Source organism: Pristiophorus japonicus, chromosome 2 (genome assembly GCF_044704955.1).
Source record: "Pristiophorus japonicus isolate sPriJap1 chromosome 2, sPriJap1.hap1, whole genome shotgun sequence".
Taxonomy (NCBI): Eukaryota; Metazoa; Chordata; class Chondrichthyes; family Pristiophoridae; genus Pristiophorus; species Pristiophorus japonicus.
The window spans coordinates 339,964,878-339,987,675 of record NC_091978.1 but is presented as its reverse complement, the minus strand read 5'-3'; positions in this window follow the sequence as shown (position 1 = coordinate 339,987,675).

Here is a 22,798-nt window from a genome sequence, read left to right as displayed (position 1 = left end):
TACTTTCTCTCCATACCCCTTGATCCCTTTAGCCGTGAGGGCCACATCTAACTCCCTTTTGAAAATATCTAATGAACTGGCCCCAAAACATTTCTGTGTTAGTGAATGCCACATGCTCACAACTCTCTGAGTGAAGAAGTTTCTCCTCATCTCGGTCCTAAATGGCTTACCCCTTACCCTTAGACTGTGACCCCTGGTTCTGGACTTCCCCAACATCAGGAACATTCTTCCTATATCTAACCTGAAATGATCATATCATAAATTACAAGGTATATACCCATGTGTTTTACTTTCTGTTGCTTATCATTAGAAATAAGGGCCCAATTTTCAAACATTTGCCATTTTTTCACAGCTTTGCTACATACTCTAACAAGCTCTGATATTTCCATGAGCATGCCACGTGTTAGGGTACTGATAGAGAAAATCAGACTGAGAAATTAATTGATCACTTTTTACTCCGAGACGGTGAGAATGTGATGCTCTCTACCACATCAAGTGATTGAAGCGAATAGCATATAAGGAGAAGCTAGATAGATACATGAGGGAGAAAGGACGAGAAGGATATGTTGATAGGTGAGATGAAGTAAAGTGGGAGGAGGCTCATGTGGAGCATAAACAACTGGCATATGGCCTGTTTCTGTGTTGTTTCAAAGGACATGTGCTGTAAATTTCGATGCAATTATATGCAATTATGTGTAAATGATGCAAATGTTTCAGGGAAATGGCATCCATATCATCTGGAAAGTTGTGTGTTGAGGAGGGCATTGGATTTGGTCAGGGATTTATAGGCTTCACAATTCAGTGGACCTGCATGGAATAAGGAAAAAATATTCTTCAAAATGACAAAGGACGACCTCCAGGGATTGAAAAGGAATGCCGGAAAATGTTTTGTCAAATAATTGAGCAAGTTCAATGTAGAAGTGCCTTGCCGCATCCCTTATGACAGAGAAAATATCATGAGGGATTTGTTGCAAGTCTAAGGGCTAAGGGGCCACAAGAGGTTTGACAATAGAATGCCTCTTTCAGTACACTCCTGACTCCAGAATTTTTAAAAGTCCTTTAGAGTACTAGAGCGTTCAGTATTTAAAGAGTACTTTGAAGAAAACCTCTCCCTTTTGATTTGTGACTACATTGCATGTCACATAGTCCTAACATCTTTGGAAATTGGTTTGAGTTGCCAATGCCACAATTGCAAATTTGTTTTGAGAGCACATGATGCAACAAGCATCGAAAGCATTGAAGGCAACTTAACGACATTGATTGTGATTTGTCATTTAAAAAAAATTAATTCCTGGGATGTGGGCATCAACGACAAGGCCAGCATTTATTGTTCATTCCTAATTGCCCTGGTATGGTGGTGGTGAGCCGCCTTCTTGAACCGCTGCAGTCCATGTGCTGAAGGTACCCCCACACTGCTGTTAGAGAAGGAGTTCCTGGATTTTGACCCAGCGACGATGAAGGAATAGCAAAATATTTCCAAGTCAGGATGGTGTGTAACTTGGCGGGGAACTTGGAGGTTATGGTATTCCCATGTGCCTGCTGCCCTTGTCCTTCTAGGTGGTAGAGGTCGCGGGTTTGGGAGTTGCTGTCAAAGAAGCCTTGGTGAGTTGCTGCAGTGCATCTTGAAAATGGTCACAGAACATTCTCAATGCTTTTTCAAATGTAATTTGCAGAGATAATGCAGAAGGTTGATTTGGTGATCAGTGATATCTCCTGCAGACATGATTAATGGCGTAAATAAGGGAGTTATTTATATGGACCGCAAGAAGGCATTCATAAGAACATAAGAACATAAGAAATAAGAGCAGGAATAGGCCATACAGCCCCTCAAGCCTGCTCCGCCATTCAATAAGATCATGGCTGATCTGATCATGGATTCAGCTCCACTTCACGCCCGCTCCCCATAACCCCTTATCGCTCAAGAAACTGTCTATTTCTGGCTTAAATTTATTCAATGTCCCAGCTTCCACAGCACTCCGAGGCAACAAATTCTACAAATTTACAACCCTCTGAGAGAAGAAATTCCTCCTCATCTCTGTTTTAAGTGGACGGCCCCTTTTTCTAAGATCATGCCCTCTAGTTCTAGTCTCCCCCATCAGTGGAAACATCCTCTCTGCATCCACCTTGTCAAGCCTTCTCATAATCTTATACATTTCGATAAGATCACCTCTCATTTTTCTGAACTCCAATGAGTAGACGCCCAACCTACTCAACCGTTCCTCATAAGTCAACTCCCTCATCCTCGGAATCAACCTAGTGAACCTTCTCTGAACAGCCTCCAAAGCAAGTGCATCCTGTACCATGTGGGAACACGGGGACAACACCAGTGTCCCTGACGACCACATGTGCGGGAAGTGTGTCCACCTCCGGCTACTGACGGTCCGCGTTGCGGAGTTGGAGCTGAAGGTGGATTCACTCTGGAGCATCCACGATGCTGAGAATGACGTGAGTACCACGTGTAGCGAGTTGGTCTTACCGCAGGTAAAGGGTCCACAGCCAGCGAGGGAATGGAAGACCAGCAGGAAGAGTAGTGCAAGGAAGGTAGTGCAGGGGTCCCCTGTGGTCATCCCACTGCAAAACAGATACACTGCTTTGAGTGCTGTTGAGGGGGATGACTCATCAGGCGCGGGCAGCAGCAGCCAAGTTCATAGCACCGTGGCTGGCTCTGTTGCACAGGAGGACAGGAAAAAGAGTGGGTGAGTGATAGTGATAGGGGATTCAATTGTAAGGGGAATAGATAGGCGTTTCTGCGGCCGCAACCGAGACTCCAGGATGGTATGTTGCCTCCCTGGTGCAAGGGTCAAGGATGTCTCGGAGCGGGTGCAGGACATTCTAAAAAGGGAGGGAGAACAGCCAGTTGTCGTGGTGCACGTTGGTACCAATGACATAGGTAAAAAAATGGATGAGTTCCTACGAAATGAATTTAAGGAGCTAGGAGCTAAATTAAAAAGTAGGACCTCAAAAGTAGTAATCTCGGGATTGCTACCAGTGCCACGTGCTAGTCAGAGTAGGAATCGCAGGATAGCTCAGATGAATACGTGGCTTGAGCAATGGTGCAGCAGGGAGGGATTCAAATTCCTGGGGCATTGGAACCGGTTCTGGGGGAGGTGGGACCAGTACAATCCGGACGGTCTGCACCTGGGCAGAATCGGAACCAATGTCCTCGGGGGAGTGTTTGCTAGTGCTGTTGGGGAGGAGTTAAACTAATATGGCAGGGGGATGGGAACCAATGCAGGGAGATAGAGGGAAACAAAAAGGAGGCAAAAACAAAAGACAGAAAGAAGATGAGGAAAAGTGGAGGGCAGAGAAACCCAAGGCAAAGAACAAAAAGGGCCATTGTACAGCAAAATTCTAAAAGGACAGAGGGTGTTAAAAAAACAAGCCTGAAGGCTTTGTGTCTTAATGCAAGGAGTATCCGCAATAAGGTGGATGAATTAACTGTGCAAATAGATGTTAACAAATATGATGTGATTGGGATTACGGAGACGTGGCTCCAGGATGAGCAGGGCTGGGAACTGAACATCCAGGGGTATTCAACATTCAGGAAGGATAGAATAAAAGGAAAAGGAGGTGGGGTAGCATTGCTGGTTAAGGAGGAGATTAAGGCAATAGTTAGGAAGGACATTAGCTTGGATGATGTGGAATCTATATGGGTAGAGCTGCAGAACACCAAAGGGCAAAAAACGTTAGTGGGAGTTGTGTACAGACCTCCAAACAGTAGTAGTGATGTTGGGGAGGGCATCAAACAGGAAATTAGGGGTGCGTGCAATAAAGGTGCAGCAGTTATAATGGGTGACTTTAATATGCACATAGATTGGGCTAACCAAACTGGAAGCAATACGGTGGAGGAGGATTTTCTGGAGTGCATAAGAAATGGTTTTTTAGACCAATATGTCGAGGAACCAACTAGGGGGGAGGCCATCTTAGACTGGGTGTTATGTAATGAGAGGGGATTAATTAGCAATCTCGTTGTGCGTGGCCCCTTGGGGAAGAGTGACCATAATATGGTGGAATTCTGCATTGGGATGGAGAATGAAACAGTTAATTCAGAGACCATGGTCCAGAACTTAAAGAAGGCTAACTTTGAAGGTATGAGGCGCGAATTGGCTGGGATGGATTGGCGAATGATACTTAAGGGGTTGACTGTGGATGGGCAATGGCAGACATTTAGAGACCGCATGGATGAACTACAACAATTGTACATTCCTGTCTGGCATAGAAATAAAAAAGGGAAGGTGGCTCAACCGTGGCTATCAAGGGAAATCAGGGATAGTATTAAAGCCAAGGAAGTGGCATACAAATTGGCCAGAAATAGCAGCGAACCTGGGGACTGGGAGAAATTTAGAACTCAGCAGAGGAGGACAAAGGGTTTGATTAGGGCAGGGAAAATGGAGTATGAGAAGAAGCTTGCAGGGAACATTAAGACGGATTGCAAAAGTTTCTATAGATATGTAAAGAGAAAAAGGTTAGTAAAGACAAACGTAGGTCCCCTGCAGTCAGAATCAGGGGAAGTCATAACGGGGAACAAAGAAATGGCGGACCAATTGAACAAGTACTTTGGTTCGGTATTCACGAAGGAGGACACGAACAACCTTCCGGTTATAAAAGGGGTCGGGGGGTCTAGTAAGGAGGAGGAACTGAGGGAAATCCTTATTAGCCGGGAAATTGTGTTGGGGAAATTGATGGGATTGAAGGCCGATAAATCCCCAGGGCCTGATGGACTGCATCCCAGAGTACTTAAGGAGGTGGCCTTGGAAATAGTAGATGCGTTGACAGTCATTTTACAACATTCCATTGACTCTGGATCAGTTCCTATGGAGTGGAGGGTAGCCAATGTAACCCGACTTTTTAAAAAAGGAGGGAGAGAGAAAACAGGGAATTATAGACCGGTCAGCCTGACATCGGTAGTGGGTAAAATGATGGAATCAATTATTAAGGATGTCATAGCAGTGCATTTGGAAAGAGGTGACATGATAGGTCCAAGTCAGCATGGATTTGTGAAAGGGAAATCATGCTTGACAAATCTTCTGGAATTTTTTGAGGATGTTTCCAGTAGAGTGGACAAGGGAGAACCAGTTGATGTGATATATTTGGACTTTCAGAAGGCTTTCGACAAGGTCCCACACAAGAGATTAATGTGCAAAGTTAAAGCACATGAGATTGGGGGTAGTGTGCTGACATGGATTGAGAACTGGTTATCAGACAGGAAGCAAGGAGTAGGAGTAAATGGGGACTTTTCAGAATGGCAGGCAGTGACTAGTGGGGTACCGCAAGGTTCTGTGCTGGGGCCCCAGCTGTTTACACTGTACATTAATGATTTAGACGAGGGGATTAAATGTAGTATCTCCAAATTTGCGGATGACACTAAGTTGAGTGGCAGTGTGAGCTGCGAGGAGGATGCTATGAGGATGCAGAGCGACTTGGATAGGTTAGGTGAGTGGGCAAATGCATGGCAGATGAAGTATAATGTGGATAAATGTGAGGTTATCCACTTTGGTGGTAAAAACAGAGAGACAGACTATTATCTGAATGGTGACAGATTAGGAAAAGGGGAGGTGCAAAGAGACCTGGGTGTCATGGAATATCAGTCATTGAAGGTTGGCATGCAGGTACAGCAGGCGGTTAAGAAAGCAAATGGCATGTTGCCCTTCATAGCGAGGGGATTTGAGTACAGGGGCAGGGAGGTGTTGCTACAGTTGTACAGGGCCTTGGTGAGGCCACACCTGGAGTATTGTGTGCAGTTTTGGTTGCCTAACCTGAGGAACGTCATTCTTGCTGTTGAGGGAGTGCAGCGAAGGCCCACCAGACTGATTCCCGGGATGGCGGGACTGACCTATCAAGAAAGACTGGATCAACTGGGCTTGTATTCACTGGAGTTCAGAAGAATGAAAGGGGACCTCATAGAAACGTTTTAAATTCTGACGGGGTTAGACAGGTTAGATGCAGGAAGAATGTTCCCAATGTTGGGGAAGTCCAGAACCAGAGGTCACAGTCTAAGGATAAGGGGTAAGCCATTTAGGACCGAGATGCGGAGGAACTTCTTCACCCAGAGAGTGGTGAACCTGTGGAATTCTCTACCACAGAAAGTTGTTGAGGCCAATTCACTAAATATATTCAAAAAGGAGTTAGGTGAGGTCCTTACTACTAGGGGGATCAAGGGGTATGGCGAGAAAGCAGGAATGGGGTACTGAAGTTGAATGTTCAGCCATGAACTCATTGAATGGCGGTGCAGGCTAGAAGGGCCGAATGGCCTACTCCTGCACCTATTTTCTATGTTTCTATGTTTCTATCCTTTCATAAAATAAGGAAACCAAAACTGCATGAGGCATTCCAGGTATGGCCTCAACAATACCTTGTATAGCTGTAGCAAGACTTCCCTGCTTTTATACTCCATCCCCTTTGCAATAAAGGACAAGATACTATTGGCCTTCCTGCTCACTTGCTGTACCTGCATATATCCTTTTGTGTTTCATGCACAAGTACCCCCAGGTCACGCTGTACTGTGGCACTTTGCAATCTTTCTCCATTTAAATAATAACTTGCTCTTTGATTTTTTTTTCTGCCAAAGAGCATGATCTCACACTTTCCAACTTTATACTCCATCTGCCAAATTTTGCCCACTCTCTTAGCCATCTATGTCCTTTTGCAGGTTTTTTGTGTCCTCCTCACACATTGCTTTTCCTCCCCTCTTTGTACCATCAGCAAACTTGTCTACGTTACACTCAGTCCCTTCTTCCATGTCGTTAATATAGATTGTAAATAGTTGGGGTCCCAGCACTGATCCCTGTGGCACCCCACTAGTTACTGGTTGCCAACCAGAGAATGAACCATTTATCCTGACTCTCTGTTTTCTGTTAGTTCGCCAATTCTCTATCCATGCTAATATATTACCCCCAACCCTGTGAACTTTTATCTTGTGCAGTAACCTTTTATGTGGCACTTTGTCAAATGCCTTCTGGAAGTCCAAATACACCACATACACTGGTTCCCCTTTATTCACTCTGTTTGTTACATCCTCAAAGAACTCCAGCAAATTTGTCAAACATGACTTCCCCTTCATAAATCCATGCTGACTGCCTGACCGAATGTTGCTTATCCAAATGTCCTACTACTGCTTCTTTAATAATGGACTCCAACATTTTTGCAACCACAGATGTTAGGCTAACTGGTTTACAGTTTCCTGCTTTTTGTCTGCCTCCTTTTTTAAATAGGGGTGCTACATTTGCAGTTTTCCAATCTGCTGGCACCTCCCCAGAAACCAGGGAATTTTGGTAAATTACAACCAATGCATCCACAATCCCTGCCGCTACTTCTCTTAAGACCCTAAGGTGCAAGCCATCAAGTCCAGGGGAATTATCTGCCTGTAGTCCCATTATCTTACTGAGTGCCACCTCCTTAGTGATTGTGATTGTGTTAAGTTTCTCCCCCTCTATAGCCCCTTGACTATCCATTGTTGGAATATTGTTCATGTCCTCTACTGTCAAGACTGATACAAAATATTTGTTCAGAGTTTCTGCCATCTCCATGTTCTCCATTACTAATTCCCCGGTCTCGCCCTCTAAGGGTCCAACATTTACTTTAGCCACAATTCACTAAATATATTCAAAAGGGAGTTAGATGAAGTCCTTACTACTAGGGGGATCAAGGGGTATGGCGAGAAAGCAGGAAGGGGGTACTGAATTTGCATGTTCAGCCATGAACTCATTGAATGGCGGTGCAGGCTAGAAGGGCCGAATGGCCTACTCCAGCACCCATTTTCTATGTTTCTATGTTTCTATATACCTATAGAAACTCTTGCTATCTGTTTTTATATTTTGTGCTACTTTACTTTCATAATCTATCTTCCCTTTCTTCATCATTTTTTTAGTCGTTCTTTGCTGGCTTTTAAAAGCTTCCAAGTCTTCTGTCCTCCCAGTAATTTTGGTCATTTTGTATGCCCTTGTTTTTAACTGGATACCGTCCTTTTTTTCCTTTACTTAGCCATGGATGGCTATCTTTTCTCTTACACCCTTTCCTCCTCACTGGAATATATTTTTCTTGAGTTGTGAAATATCTTCTTAAATGTATACCACTGTTCATCAATCATCCTACACTTTAATCTATTTTCCCAGTCCACTTTACCCAACTCTGCCCTCATACCTTCATAGTCTCCTTTATTTAAGAGGATGTTAGCAAAAATGAAAGTGTATGGAATTGGAGGCATCCTATTGACATGGATATGGAATTGATTGGGAGGTCGGAGACAGAGAATAGGATAATGGGTATGTACTCCAATTGACAGAATATCACCAGTGGTGTCCCCCAGGGATCTGTATTGGGCCACAGCTTTTCACTATATTCATCAAATACTTAGCTGAAGGAGTAGAGAGCTGTACATCTGAATTTGCTGATAACACTAAGTTAAAGTGGCACAGTAAGTAGAGTAAATTTGTGCAGAAACTTGCAAAGAGACATTGATAGATTGAGTGCATGGGCAAAACTGTGATAGATGGTGTCATGTATGTACATGCTGTTTGTAGCCACCAGATGGTGTCATTGTTGGAGGCCACTGAACAGCACGCACATGGTATTGCTCTGGTATAAAAGGCCAGCCATTTTGTGAGTCAGGCACTTTGGGCCTAAAAAAAGCAGAGCCAAGGTTGTACCTTGCTTAGTTAAACAGTACTCAGTTTGAACCTTTATTGCATACATAACATTTGTCGACAAGAATACAAGAACCTTTGTTTGCAAAATGAGCAAGATTGGATTTTTAGAGCGATTCATGGAGGGAGAAGATTGGGCAGACTTTGTGAACCGTTTGAACCACTGCTTCATGGCCAACAAAATGAAGGGGGTCGATGATGCAGATCGGTGCCGAGCCATGTTCCTCACTATGTGCGGTTCAAAGATCTATAGTCTCATAAAGAATCTACTCATGCCTAGTGATCCAACAGAGAAAATGTACGAGGAGTTGTATACGTTTGTACGGGAGCACCTCAAGCCAGACGACAGCTTCATCATCTCGAGATACAGGTTTATACACATGTTCGATCAGAGGGCCCGAGCGCGGCGGAATTCGTTGCCAACCTGAGATGTGCAAGTTCGGGACGATGTTGGCAGACATGCTGCGGGACTTCTTTGTTATCGGTATCAACCACGAGGTGATCCTGTGCAAACTTCTGGCGGTGGAGGAGTTGGATTTACAAAGGGCCATCCAGATCGCTCAATCATTTATGACGATGGACAGGAGTTTAAAGCAAATATCGGTGAAGAACCGAACCTCGGCAAGTACTGTAAATGCGATTGATTCGACGTTCGGCAGAGCGGCACATGGCAGGGCCTATCTGGCTACATTCGCGAAACCTGTGGCTGCCCAAAGTCCGCCAGAGGGAATGTATCTGACTTCTCCATGTTCGCATTGTGGAGGAAATCATCGGCACCAGCAGTGCCGATTTAAGCAATATGGTTGCCAAGGCTGTCTGAGAGTGTGGCACCTCCAGCGGAAGTGTCCGCAGATGAGCAAGCGAGCTGCGACACACCACATGGAGGATGAGAGTCAGACTAGCGCGGATCCGGATACGCAATCCAAGATGCCAGAGGAGGAAGTGTATGGACTATACTCTTTCATAACCAAGAGTAAATTAATTTTGATTAATATGAAGATTAACAGGATACCGGTATCGATGGAACTGGATGCAGGAGCGAGTCAATCAATCATGAACGAGAGGGCATTTAATTAGCTGTGGGATACTAAGACTGTGAGGCCCAGGCTGAGCCCTGTTAATGCCAAGTTGCACACATAGACCAAAGAACTGATAAAGGTGATTGGCAGTACACATATGAATGTGTCGTATAACAGTGCGGTTCCCGAGTTACCGCTGTGGCTTGCTCCAAACAATGGCTCAACGCTGCTCGGCAGGAGCTGGTTGGAGAAAATCAGATGCGACTGGAACAACATAAAGGTGTTGTCGTCGGAGGAAGATACATGTGCCCAAATATTGAGCAAGTTCCCCTCGCTGTTCGAACTGGGTATCAGCAACATCACGGGAGTCAAGGTGCAGATCCACGTGGACTCAGATGCAAGACCCATCCATCATAATGCTCGGGCAGTGTCGTATATGATGAGGGAGAATGTCGAAATTGAACTGGATAGACTTCAGCATGAAGGGATCATATCTCCGGTCGAATTTCATGAATGGACCAGCCCCATTGTTCCTGTGCTGAAAAGTGATGACACAGTCAGAATCTGTGGAGACTGCAAGGCTACGATCAACAGGGTTTCGAAACAAGATCAGTATCCGTTACCGAAGGCTGATGACTTGTTTGCGACGCTAGCCGGAGGGAAGTCATTCACAAAACTGGATGTGACGTCGGCCTATATGACGCAGGAGTTGGTCGAGACGTTGAAGAGACCTACGTGCATTAACACGCACAAAGGACTGTTTATTTACCACAGGTGCCCGTTTGGAATTTGCTCGGCTGCAGTAATATTCCAGAGGAATTTGGAAAGTCTACGGAAGTCCGTTCCCAGAACCGTCATGTTCCAAGATGACATCCTGATCACCGGTCATGACTCCAAGGAACATCTGAACAACCTGGAAGAGGTTCTACTGCATTTGGACAGAGTGGCACTCAGACTTAAACACTTGAAGTGCATGTTCATGGCACCGGAGGTCAAATTCCTCGGGAGGAAATTCGCCGCTGATGGCATCAGACCGACTGACGTGAAAACCAAAGCCATCAAGAATGCATCCATGCTTCAGAACGTGATGGAGCTGCATTTGTTCCTGGGTCTACTCAACTACTTTGGTAACTTCCTACCTAAATTGAGCACCTTACTTGAACTACTGCACATGCTATTGAGAAAAGGCAGCAACTGGGTGTGGGGCACATTGCAAGACAGACCTTTCAAGAAAGCCATCAATCTGCTTTGCTCAAACAAGCTGCTGGTACATTATGACCCATGTAAATGTTTAGTTTTGGCCTGCGACACATCGTCATATGGAATTGGTTGTGTGTTACAACAAGCCAATGCGTCAGGGAAACTTCAACCTGTTGCGCATGCATCCAAAAGTTTGTCTGAAGCAGAAAGAACCTTCAGAATGGTAGAAAAAGAAGCTTTAGCATGTGTGTACGGTGTTAAAAAGATGCATCAATACCTGTTCAGTCTGAGTTTCGAATTACAGACCGATCACAAATCGTTCATTTTGTTGTTTTCCGAAAGCAAAAGTATTAATACCAACGCTTCATCCCGCATCCAAAGGTGGGCACTAACATTATCTGCCAATGATTATGTCATTCGCCACAGACCTGGCACAGAGAATTGTGCCGATACTTTGAGCCGGTTGCCATTGCCCACACCGGAGGTGGAAATGTCACAACCAGCAGATTCAATGTTAATCATGGATGCTTTTGAGAGTGAAGGTACCCCTGTCACGGCTCAACAAGTTACGATCTGGAAGCCAGGACCCGATATTATCGGTGGTAAAGGGGTGCATCCTCAAAGAGGGATTAGTCTGCCATACCTAGGCAAATGTGCGAGGAGGCCAAACAGTACATTCGTCGCAAGGAGGAACTGTCTATTCAAGCAGATTGCATACTGTGGGGCAATCGAGTTGTAATGCCTAAGAAAGGGAGAGAGAAGTTTGTGCGTGAGTTACACAGCACACATCCTGGTATAGTGATGATGAAGGCCATTGCCCGATTCCACGTATGGTGGCCAGGAATTGATTCTGAGCTGAAAGCATGCGTGCATCAGTGTAACACCTACATGCAGCTCAGCAAAGCACCAGCGGAATTGTCTCTAAGTCTGTGGTCATTGCCATCAAAACCTTGGTCCAGGATCCATGTAGATTTTGCAGGTCCCTCCCTGGGCAAAATGTTTTTAGTGTGATGGATTCTTATTCGAAGTAGATAGAATGCATAATCATGTCATCCAGTACGTCCACGGCAACCATAGACAATCTCAATGTCATGTTCGCGACACATGGTCTGCCTGACATATTGGTGAGCGACAATGGGTCGTGTTTCACCAGTCAGGAGTTTCAGGATTTTGGAAAACTTAACGGCATAAAACATGTAAGGTCAGCACCATTCAAGCCTGCGTCCAAAGGGCAAGCAGAGGTGCAGTACAAATTATCAAACAAAGCATGAGGAGAGTAACCCAAGGGTCACTGCAGACCCACTTGTCTTGCATACTGCTGTGTTACAGGACAAAACCCCACAAGGAGTCTCGCCTGCTGAACTCATGATGAAAAGAGGTCATAAGACCGTTATCTCTTGTACACCTGGATTTAAGTAATCATGTTGAATACAGAAGACAGAATCATCAAGGGTACCACGATCACACAATTGTGTCCCATGAGATTTCTGTTAATGATCCTGTATCTGTGTTGAATTATGGTCAGGGTCCCAAATGGATCGCTGGTATGGTCATGGCCAAGGAGGGCAACAGAGTATTTGTTATTAAGCTCAAGAATGAGCAAACTTGCAGGAAACACATGGATCAAACAAAGTTGAGGCACACAGACGAGCCAGAGCAGTTGGACGAAGAAACCGTCGACGACCAACCAATCTACCAGCAGCCTTCAGTGGACTCAAGGGTCATCAGTGAACCTGGAATTTCCATCACGGACTTGTTCAATAAAAATGGACTTGCAATTCCTGACATTGCCACTGCCACCCCCAACAAGTCAGCCATCCAGCCACCAGCCACAACAGACTCCGCAGATTCACCCAAGGCCGGAATCGAACTGAAGCTGTCAATACGGGAGCGTAAAGCACCGGACTGTCTCAACCTGTGAAAGACTGTGATAAGACTGTGCAATCAAGCAGACGCAACATGGATTCATGAAGGGGAAATCATGTTTAACTAATTTACTGGAATTCTTTGAGGATATAACGAGCATGGTGGATAGAGGTGTACCGATGGATGTGATGTATTTAGATTTCCAAAAGGCATTCGATAAGGTGCCACACAAAAGGTTACTGCAGAAGATAAAGGTACGTGGAGTCAGAGGAAATGTATTAGCATGGATAGAGAATTGGCTGGCTAACAGAAAGCAGAGAGTCGGGATAAATGGGTCCTTTTCGGGTTGGAAATCGGTGGTTAGTGGTGTGCCACAGGGATCGGTGCTGGAACCACAACTGTTTACAACATACATAGATGACCTGGAAGAGGGGACAGAGTGTAGTGTAACAAAATTTGCAGATGACACAAAGATTAGTGGGAAAGCAGGTTGTGTAGAGGACACAGAGAGGCTGCAAAGAGATTTAGATAGGTTAAGCGAATGGGCTAAGGTTTGGCAGATGGAATACAATGTCGGAAAATGTGAGGTCATCTACCTTGGAAAATAAAACAGTAAAAGGGAATATTATTTGAATAGGGAGAAATTACAACATGCTGCGGTGCAGAGGGACCTGGGAGTCCTTGTGCATGAATCCCAAAAGGTTAGTTTGTAGGTGCAGCAGGTAATCAGGAAGGCGAATGGAATGTTGGCCTTCATTGCGAGAGGAATGGATTACAAAAGCAGGGAGGTCCTGCTGCAACTGTACAGGGTATTGGTGAGACCGCACCTGGAGTACTGCATGCAGTTTTGGTCACCTTACTTAAGGAAAGATATACTAGCTTTGGAGGGGGTACAGAGATGATTCACTAGGCTGATTCCGGAGATGAGGGGATTACCTTATGATGATAGATTGAGTAGACTGGGTCTTTACTCGTTGGAGTTCAGAAGGATGAGGGGTGATCTTATAGAAACATTTAAAATAATGAAAGGGATAGACAAGATCGAGGCAGAGAGGTTGTTTCCAGTGGTCGGGGAGACTAGAACTAGGGGGCACAGCCTCAAAATATGGGGGAGCCAATTTAAAACTGAGTTGAGAAGAAATTTCTTCTCCCAGAGGGTTGTGAATCTGTGGAATTCTCTGCCCAGGGAAGTAGTTGAGGCTAGCTCATTGAATGTATTCAAATCACAGATAGATAGATTTTTAACCAATAGGGAATTAGGGTTATGGGGAGCGGGCGGGTAAGTGGAGCTGAGTCCACGGCCAGATCAGCCATGATCTTGTTGAGTGGCGGAGCAGGCTCGAGAGGCTAGATGGCCTACTCTTGTTCCTAATTCTTATAAGATCTCAGAGAGGGTATTGTCATGTATGTACATGCTGTTTGTAGCCACCAGATGGTGTCATTGTTGGAGGCCACTGAGCAGCATGCACATGGTGAGCCATTTTGTGAGTCAGACAATTTAGGCCTAAATAAAGCAGAGCCAAGGTTGTACCTTGTTTAGTTAAACAGTACTCAGTTTGAAACTTTATTGCATACATAACAGATGGAGTTCCATATGGGGACATAGAAACATAGAAACATAGAAAATAGGTGCAGGAGTAGGCCATTCGGCCCTTCTAGCCTGCACCGCCATTCAATGAGTTCATGGCTGAACATTCAACTTCAGTACCCCATTCCTGCTTTCTCGCCATACCCCTTGATCCCCCTAGCAGTAAGGACCTCATCTAACTCCTTTTTGAATATATTTAGTGAATTGGCCTCAACAACTTTCTGTGGTAGAGAATTCCACAGGTTCACCACTCTCTGGGTGAAGAAGTTCCTCCGCATCTCGGTCCTAAATGGCTTACCCCTTATCCTTAGACTGTGACCCCTGGTTCTGGACTTCCCCAACATTGGGAACATTCTTCCTGCATCTAACCTGTCTAACCCCGTCAGAATTTTATATGTTTCTATGAGGTCCCCTCTCATTCTTCTGAACTCCAGTGAATACAAGCCCAGTTGATCCAGTCTTTCTTGATAGGTCAGTCCCGCCATCCCGGGAATCAGTCTGGTGAACCTTCGCTGCACTCCCTCAATAGCAAGAATGTCCTTCCTCAGGTTAGGAGACCAAAACTGTACACAATACTCCAGGTGTGGCCTCACCAATGCCCTGTACAACTGTAGCAACACCTCCCTGCCCCTGTACTCAAATCCCCTTGCTATGAAGGCCAACATGCCATTTGCTTTCTTAACCGCCTGCTGCACCTGCATGCCAACCTTCAATGACTGATGTACCATGACACCCAGGTCTCTTTGCACCTCCCCTTTTCCTAATCTGTCACCATTCAGATAATAGTCTGTCTCTCTGTTTTTACCACCAAAGTGGATAACCTCACATTTATCCACATTATACTTCATCTGCCATGCATTTGCCCACTCACCTAACCTATCCAAGTCGCTCTGCAGCCTCACAGCATCCTCCTCGCAGCTCACACTGCCACCCAACTTAGTGTCATCCGCAAATTTGGAGATACTACATTTAATCCCCTCATCTAAATCATTAATGTACAGTGTAAACAGCTGGGGCCCCAGCACAGAACCTTGCGGTACCCCACTAGTCACTGCCTGCCATTCTGAAAAGTACCCATTTACTCCTACTCTTTGCTTCCTGTCTGACAACCAGTTCTCAATCCATGTCAGTACACTACCCCCAATCCCATGTGCTCTAACTTTGCACATCAATCTCTTGTGTGGGACCTTGTCGAACGCCTTCTGAAAGTCCAAATACACCACATCAACTGGTTCTCCCTTATCCACTCTACTGGAAACATCCTCAAAAAATTCCAGAAGATTTGTCAAGCATGATTTCCCTTTCACAAATCACATGTGAGGCCATCCACTTTGGACCGAAGAAAGATAGATCAGAGTATTTTCTCAAAGGTAAGGAGTTTGGAACTGTTGGCATTGATGTAAAGAGGACCTCTGAAACACATCGGGAGACTTTCTGGGACTTCACCAATACTCTGGCAACAGTTATTCTGGAAATTCTCTGAGGATTTCACTTAAAAAGAGTGAATGATGTGCTACTCCACCTTATTGGACATCTTATAGGAGTCACCAGGAGAAAGGGAGTGCTTGGTCAACGGCCGCTTGCTAGGGGTTCCCCTTGGTCTGCAGGAGGAATAAGAGGAGGACATGAGGTCAGGCAGAGCAGCACCAGCTGCTGCAGGCAAGAGGGACAGGAGGGTGAAGTGGACTCCTTCCCCTCTTTGGTACAGGACATCCCTCCTTCTCTAGACCTCCTTCACTGTGGACCTCCAGTACTGCGTCTGAGAATCTGCGTACCCTCTCTCTCGGTCTCTGAGCCATCCTGCAATGTGCCAGCTGTGTGCCAGCCACTGCACTCCACACCTTCAGGAGCCCACATACACTGCACCATGAAAATTGCATTTTTTTGAGTGCTAAACCAGCAGGTATGTGATGGAACACCTCCCGGCAAGTTCAAATTATGGTAATCAGCAATTAGGACCAAAATTGTGTGCTAAATCCACACTTTCAAACAGGCGTGCCTTAATAGCACTGCTTCTTTTTAACCTTTGGCCAAAATAATCCCCATTGAAGCTAGGTCAATTGAAAATGTAAAAACTGAGATTGATATATTTTTGATAGATAAGTTTATTAATATATATGGAACCAAGGTGGGTAAATGGAGTTAGGATACAAATCAGCCATCATCAAATTGAATGGTGTATCAGGCTCGAAGGGCTGATTGGCATACTCCTGTTCTTATGTTCCTGTGACTCCAGTATGACATCCACAGATGAGGTTAGAGAACAAATAAGTCCCATGACACTACAATAAATGTGATAGAGCAGACCATTGGCATTATGAACTATAAGTGTCTGTAAATCTAGAGGAGCCCTTGAGTATAGTTCAGCAAGAGTGTCCAGAATTATATTAGCTGCATAATGTCGCTATTCTGAAAGGATTACGACTTTTTGAAGCTTAAGTGGATGACAATGATGAAGGGGGCGACGGTCCTCCATCCACACAGTCAGACAAAATTGTCCAGGAGGGAGAGGAGCAAGAGATCCATCAGTGTGCAGCCTGAGGAAAGAGTCAACAGTTTATTGCTGATAGCTTTGAACTAAAAAAAATTTGTGCAGCAAAATAAAAATCCTTCTCTCCTGGCTGTTAGCCACACTTCCAATTGTCTCATTATGATCTGCATTCCAAAAGGCAGCTGTATCTTTCCTCAGTAATAGGACTCTCACATTCTCACATTTCGTCTATTCAGTTCACTAAGCTGGATACATCCACAATGTATTATTAGTTTCAGATGTTGCTCGTGAATAGTTCACATCTTCTTTCACCCAGTTAATGATACAGAGAAAGCATAATAGGGAAGGGGGAGCATTATATCTCTATTCTTACAGGATGTGCAAATATTTTTTTTTTGTTCATTCATTCTCAGGATATGGAACATAGGAATAGGAGTAGGCCATTCAGCCCCTCGAAGCTGTTCCATCATTCAATTAGATCATAGCTGAGGGTATCTGAAATCCATCTACCCACATTGGTTCTGTTACCCTCAATACTCATGCCTCATAAACATCTATCAATCGCAAAAGCAAAACACTGCGGATGCAATACTGAAACAATACTGAAAATCTCAACGGGTCAGGCAGCATCTGTGGAGAGAAACAGAGTTAACATTTCAGGGCGATGACACCTTCCTGTGCAAGTGCAGGAGATGCAACACCTGCCCTTTTTTCCTTCTCCCTTCCCACTGTCCAGAGCCCCAAACACTCCTTCCAGGTGAAACAGTGATTTACTTGTACTTTTTTCAATTTGGTATGCTGTATTCACTGCTCGCGATATGGTCTCCTCTACATCAGGGAGACCAAATGCCGATTGGGTGACTGCTTTGTTGGACACCTCTGTTAAGTCCGTAAGCATGACCCCGAGCTTCTGGCCGTCTGGCACTTTAATTCCCCACTCAACTTCCACTCCGACTGCTCCATCCTCGGTCTCCTACACTATTCCAATGAAGCTCAATGCAAGCTCAAGGAACAGCACCTCATCTTTTGTTTAGGCACTTTGCAGCCTTCTGGACTCAAAATCGAGTTCAACAATTTCAGACCATAACTCTGCCCATATCTTGTTCCCTTTCCTCCCCCCCTTTTTTTGTTACAAAACCCTCCCTTTTTATTTTTATTGTTTTTCTCTGTTTCCCATGGCAGCTGGTAATTATTCCACCATTCACACCCTATCTCGGCTCATCTTTTGTTTCCTAACTTGTGCCATTACCATCTCAATTTGGCCCATCATTCTTTTTGTCTCTCAAATCTCTCCTGTCTTCCATCCTATCACAGACCTTCCCTTTGTTCTTTCTGCCCCTCCCCTTTTCAGTAGCTTTGGCACTTCCCCAAAAAATTGCTAGTTCTGACGAAGGGTCATCAACCTGAAATGTTAACTCTGTTTCTCTCCACAGATACTGCCCAAACTGCTGAGATATCTAGCAATCTCAGTTTTGAAATTTTCAATTGACCTAGCCTCAACAGTATTTTGAAGAATAGAGCTCCAGATTTCCATTACTCTTTGTGTGAAAGACATCATTGTCAAGGACAACATTTAACGCCCATCCCTAGTTACATTGAGGTTTGATGCAACTGCGTGGTTTTCGAGGCCACTACAGTGTAGCAGTTAACAGCCGACTACATTGGTGTGGGATTGGAGTCACATATAGGCCAGACCCTGTAAAGACAGTGGAGGCTATTTTCAGCACTTCTTACAGGTGCAAACGATCCTCTAAGATGGTCAAGATAGGGTCTTGAGCTAAAACGCCCGTTTAGCTCAACACTCGAGCAACATTTATTCTGGAAATTCTCTGAGGACTTCAATTTATAGGGGAGTAATTGGAGTCATTTGTGCCTCTCGGGAGGAGCTAACGGGGCGCAAATGACTTTTTGCCCGGCCTAGCACTGCTAACAGCTCCCACTAAATTCCCCTGGGGTTTAGCGGCGGCGGTAACCGGTAGTGCCACGCTCTGCTGCGCCGCTGATAGCGACATCATCATCATCATGCGCAGCGACCCGTTTTTGCTCCGGAGCAAAAATTCAGGAAGCTGCGCCAGGCAATGACAGCGACAGCTTCAGGGGTGCATACCAGGCTGTAGGTCGTTTGCGGGGTGTTAGTGAAAGGGGAGGTGATGCGGGCAAAAGAAAATTGTCCAATTTACTGGTAGCGGCCCATGGAATGTGGCATCCAGGCACTGTGCTTGAGTGCCGGGCTGATGCAGGTAGGGGCCAGCTGAGTCGGCAGCTTGGCCCTCCCCTGTAATGAAGGCGAGGGCCCCTTCGACACAGCAGCGCTATGCATCCCAGCGTGTTGCGCTGCTCCCCTCTCCATTTGCTTCCGCCCTGGTCGCACCCCACAGAGCAAGTGGAGTGCGTTATTTTGCACTCCACTTGCCCGCGTGGGTGTTACCCCCAATATCGTGACTTTCATGCCTGGTGCAGGAACTCCTGCCTCGCGACTGTTACCCTCCCCCCCGCCCCCCACCCCCCAAAATGGGGTGCAAATGTATTCCCCTCTTAAGTGCTGTGCTATTCCACCTTATTGGACACCTTATAGGATTCACCAGGAGTATGGGAGTTTCTTGATAGGGGTTTCCTCCTGGTCTGCAGGATGAATTGGATGAGGTCATGAGTCCAGGCAGAGCAACACTAGCTGTTGCAGGAGAGAGGAGCAGGAGGGAGAGGTGGCGTCCTTGCCCCCTGTTGGTATAGGACATCCCTCCTCCTCTGGATGTCCTTCACAAGGACCTCCAGTGCCACATCGAGGACCTATGCGACCTCTCCTTCAGTCCCTGAGCCATCCTGCAACATACCACTGTGGGCCAGCCAGAGCACTCCACACCATCTCTTCTTCGAAATAATGCCATAGGATCTTTTACGTCCACCTGATAGGACAGATGCTTGGTTTAACATCTCATCTGAAAGACGACACCTCCGACAGTGCAGCACTCCCTCAGCATTGCACTGGAGTGTAAGGCTAGACTTTTGTGCTTAAGTCACTGGAATGGGACTTGAACCCACAACCTGAGAGTAATTATGGGATCACTGCACAATTTGACCATAGTGAGATTAAGTTAAAAATTACTGGAGCTGGGCTTATTTATGTTAATAATAATTTAATGTCTGTGGCAAATTACCGTAACTCTATCAGCTAGTTTTGGACTTTCGCTTCAATTCTGTAAATTTTATGATAAACAATTGACACTAAAAGAATATTGAGCCACACATAATGTTCAAATCAATTAGTTAATGTTTTCTTAAGAATGGGAACTGTGGCAAGTTGCCTGAATTCTATCTCTTAGAAAAGCAAGAGGTTTATTAACAGCAGACGATCTTTATTGAAGATATCTATATTCCAGCCAAATTAAATCACGCATATTTTCACTTCAAATTTTATATTTATTTGCTGAGTTTAATCATAATTGTAATAGATTAAATAACCATTTTTCTTAAGATTTGTGGCCTTCCTTTAAAAGACTTTGTTTGTCTTGAAGGCATCTGACAAAGAAGGGATTGGTCTTGATGTTCCAGGTTCAGAGGTTCATTTTCAAAGATGGAAAATGCCTGTGCCTGAATTCTATTAACGTGGGGTGGCTTTCCTTTAAAAGACTTTGTTTGTCCTGAAGGCATCTGACAAAGAGGGACTGTCACAATTCAAATCAGAAGGAAGAATAACGGGGGAACAAGGAGACATAGATATTAGATTCAGAGACTCAAGGCAGAGTGCAGGAACATTTTTTTTACACAGAGGCTCACGCCATGACAGGAGCTGACGACTGCTGGACTGACCAGCATCTATTATCTCCATCAATGTAGCCTCAAAACGGCGGGGGCAACAGAAATACTGCCACAAAAAGATCAACGCTGAAGCACTCGAAGACCATGCAAAGACAGCTCCATTCAGCCAATGCCTCAAGGCAACCTGACGACCTCCAATAAACTGGAGCTGCAGAGTGTCCATAGCACCTGGTCTGCCCTCAAGTCCACCATAATTAGTAACTGCAAAGAGAGTCTTGGTTACTCTACCAGAAAACATCAAGACTGGCTCGATGAGAATGATCAGGAGATCCAGGAGCTAGTAAGCTGCAAATGCAAGGCAGTTCTGAATTGAAAACAATTCCATAACTTGAATGAATGAAAGCAGAACTACAGACAACTGAAGACCGAGGTTCAACAAAAAACTCATGACCTAAAGAACAAATAGTAGGTGGAAAAAGCACAGGACATTTAGCATCTAGCCGACAATCACGACGCGCATGGTTTTTTTAGCGCAGTCAAGTCCACCTAAGGCCCAAGCACTAAAGGACCTATTCCACTGAGAGCCAAGAACGGAGAGGTGCTCATCAAGGACAGAGAAGGCTGTTAGTGCCCGCTGGAAGGAGCACTTTGAGGATCTCCTCAACCAAGCCTCGGTCTTTGATGTGAGTGTCCTTGACTCCATCTCACAGCATGCTACCTGTCACCACCTCGGCACAATCCCAACCCGGCATTAGGTTGAAAAGGCCATCCGACAACTGAAAAAAACAAGGCTTCAGGAGCAGATGGCGGAGAAGTACTTGGTGCAGATCCATGACCTCATCTCTCTTATTTGGAAGGAGGAGAGCATGCCAGGGGATCTCAGAGATGGCGTAATCGTGACCTTCTTCAAGAAACGGTACAAGTCCGACTGTGGTAATTACAGAGGGGTTTCCCTGCTGTCTGCTGCAGGGAAAATCATCACAAGAATCATCCTCAATCCCAATGGCTGAATAGCTCCTCCCAGAGTCGCAATGCAGATTCCGCCCACTAAGGGGCACGACGGATCTTCACCATGTGACAAATCCAAGCAAAATGTGGGGAGCAGCATCAACATCTGTAAATGGCTTTCTTTGACCTCACAAAGGCCTTCGACTCTGTCAACCACGAGGGATTATGGAGTGTCCTTCTCAAATTCGGCTGCCCTCAAAAATTCATCACTATCCTCTGCATGCTTCACAATGACATGCAAGCCATGATTCTTACCAATGGTTCCACCACAGACCCAATATAAGTGCAGACTGGTGTCAAGCAAGGCTGTGTCATTGCACTAACAATCTTCTCAATCTTCCTCGCTGTAATGCTCCATCTCACCCTTAACAAGCTCCCCACTGGACAAATGGGAAATCGTTCAACCTCCGACCTCTCCAGTCCAGATCCAAGATTGCTCCAACCTCTGTCATTAAATTACAATATGCAGATGATGCTTGTGTTTGTGTACACTCGGACTCCGAACTCCAAACCATCGTTAACACCTTCACTGAAGCGTTCAAGAGCCTGGGCCTCACATTAAACAGCAGTAAGACAAATGTTCTCTACCAACCAGCCTCTGCCATACAGTACTGCTCCCCGATTATCAAGATCCATGATGAGACCTTAGACAATTTGAACCATTTCCCATACCTCAGGAGCCTAAGATCTGCAAGGGCAGACATCGATGACGAAGTCCAACACCACCTTCAGTGTGCCAGTGCTGCCTTGGGACACTAGAGGAAAAGAGTGTTCGAAGACCAGGATCTCAAACCTGGCACCAAGCTCATGGTCAGAGAAGTAGTGATACCCACCATCCTATATCCTTCAGAGACATGGACTATGTACAGTGGGCACCTCAAAGTACTGGAGAAGTACCACCAACGCTGCTTCCACAAAATCCTACAAATTCATTGGCAGGATAGGTGCACCAATGTCAGCGTTCTCTGTCAGGCAGCATTGAGACATTGACCATGTTCAGCCAGCTCCGGTGAACGGACCAAATTGTTGCCATGCCCGATGCTAGACTCCTGAAACAAGCACTCTACTCCGAGCTACGTCACGGCAGGCGAGCCCCAGGAGGGCAGAGAAAATGCTTCAAGGACACCCTCAAAGCCTCCTTGAAAAAATGCAACATCCCCAACGATTCTTGGGAATCCCTGGCCCAAGACTGCTCAAAATGGAGGAGGAGCATCCAAGAAGGCACCGA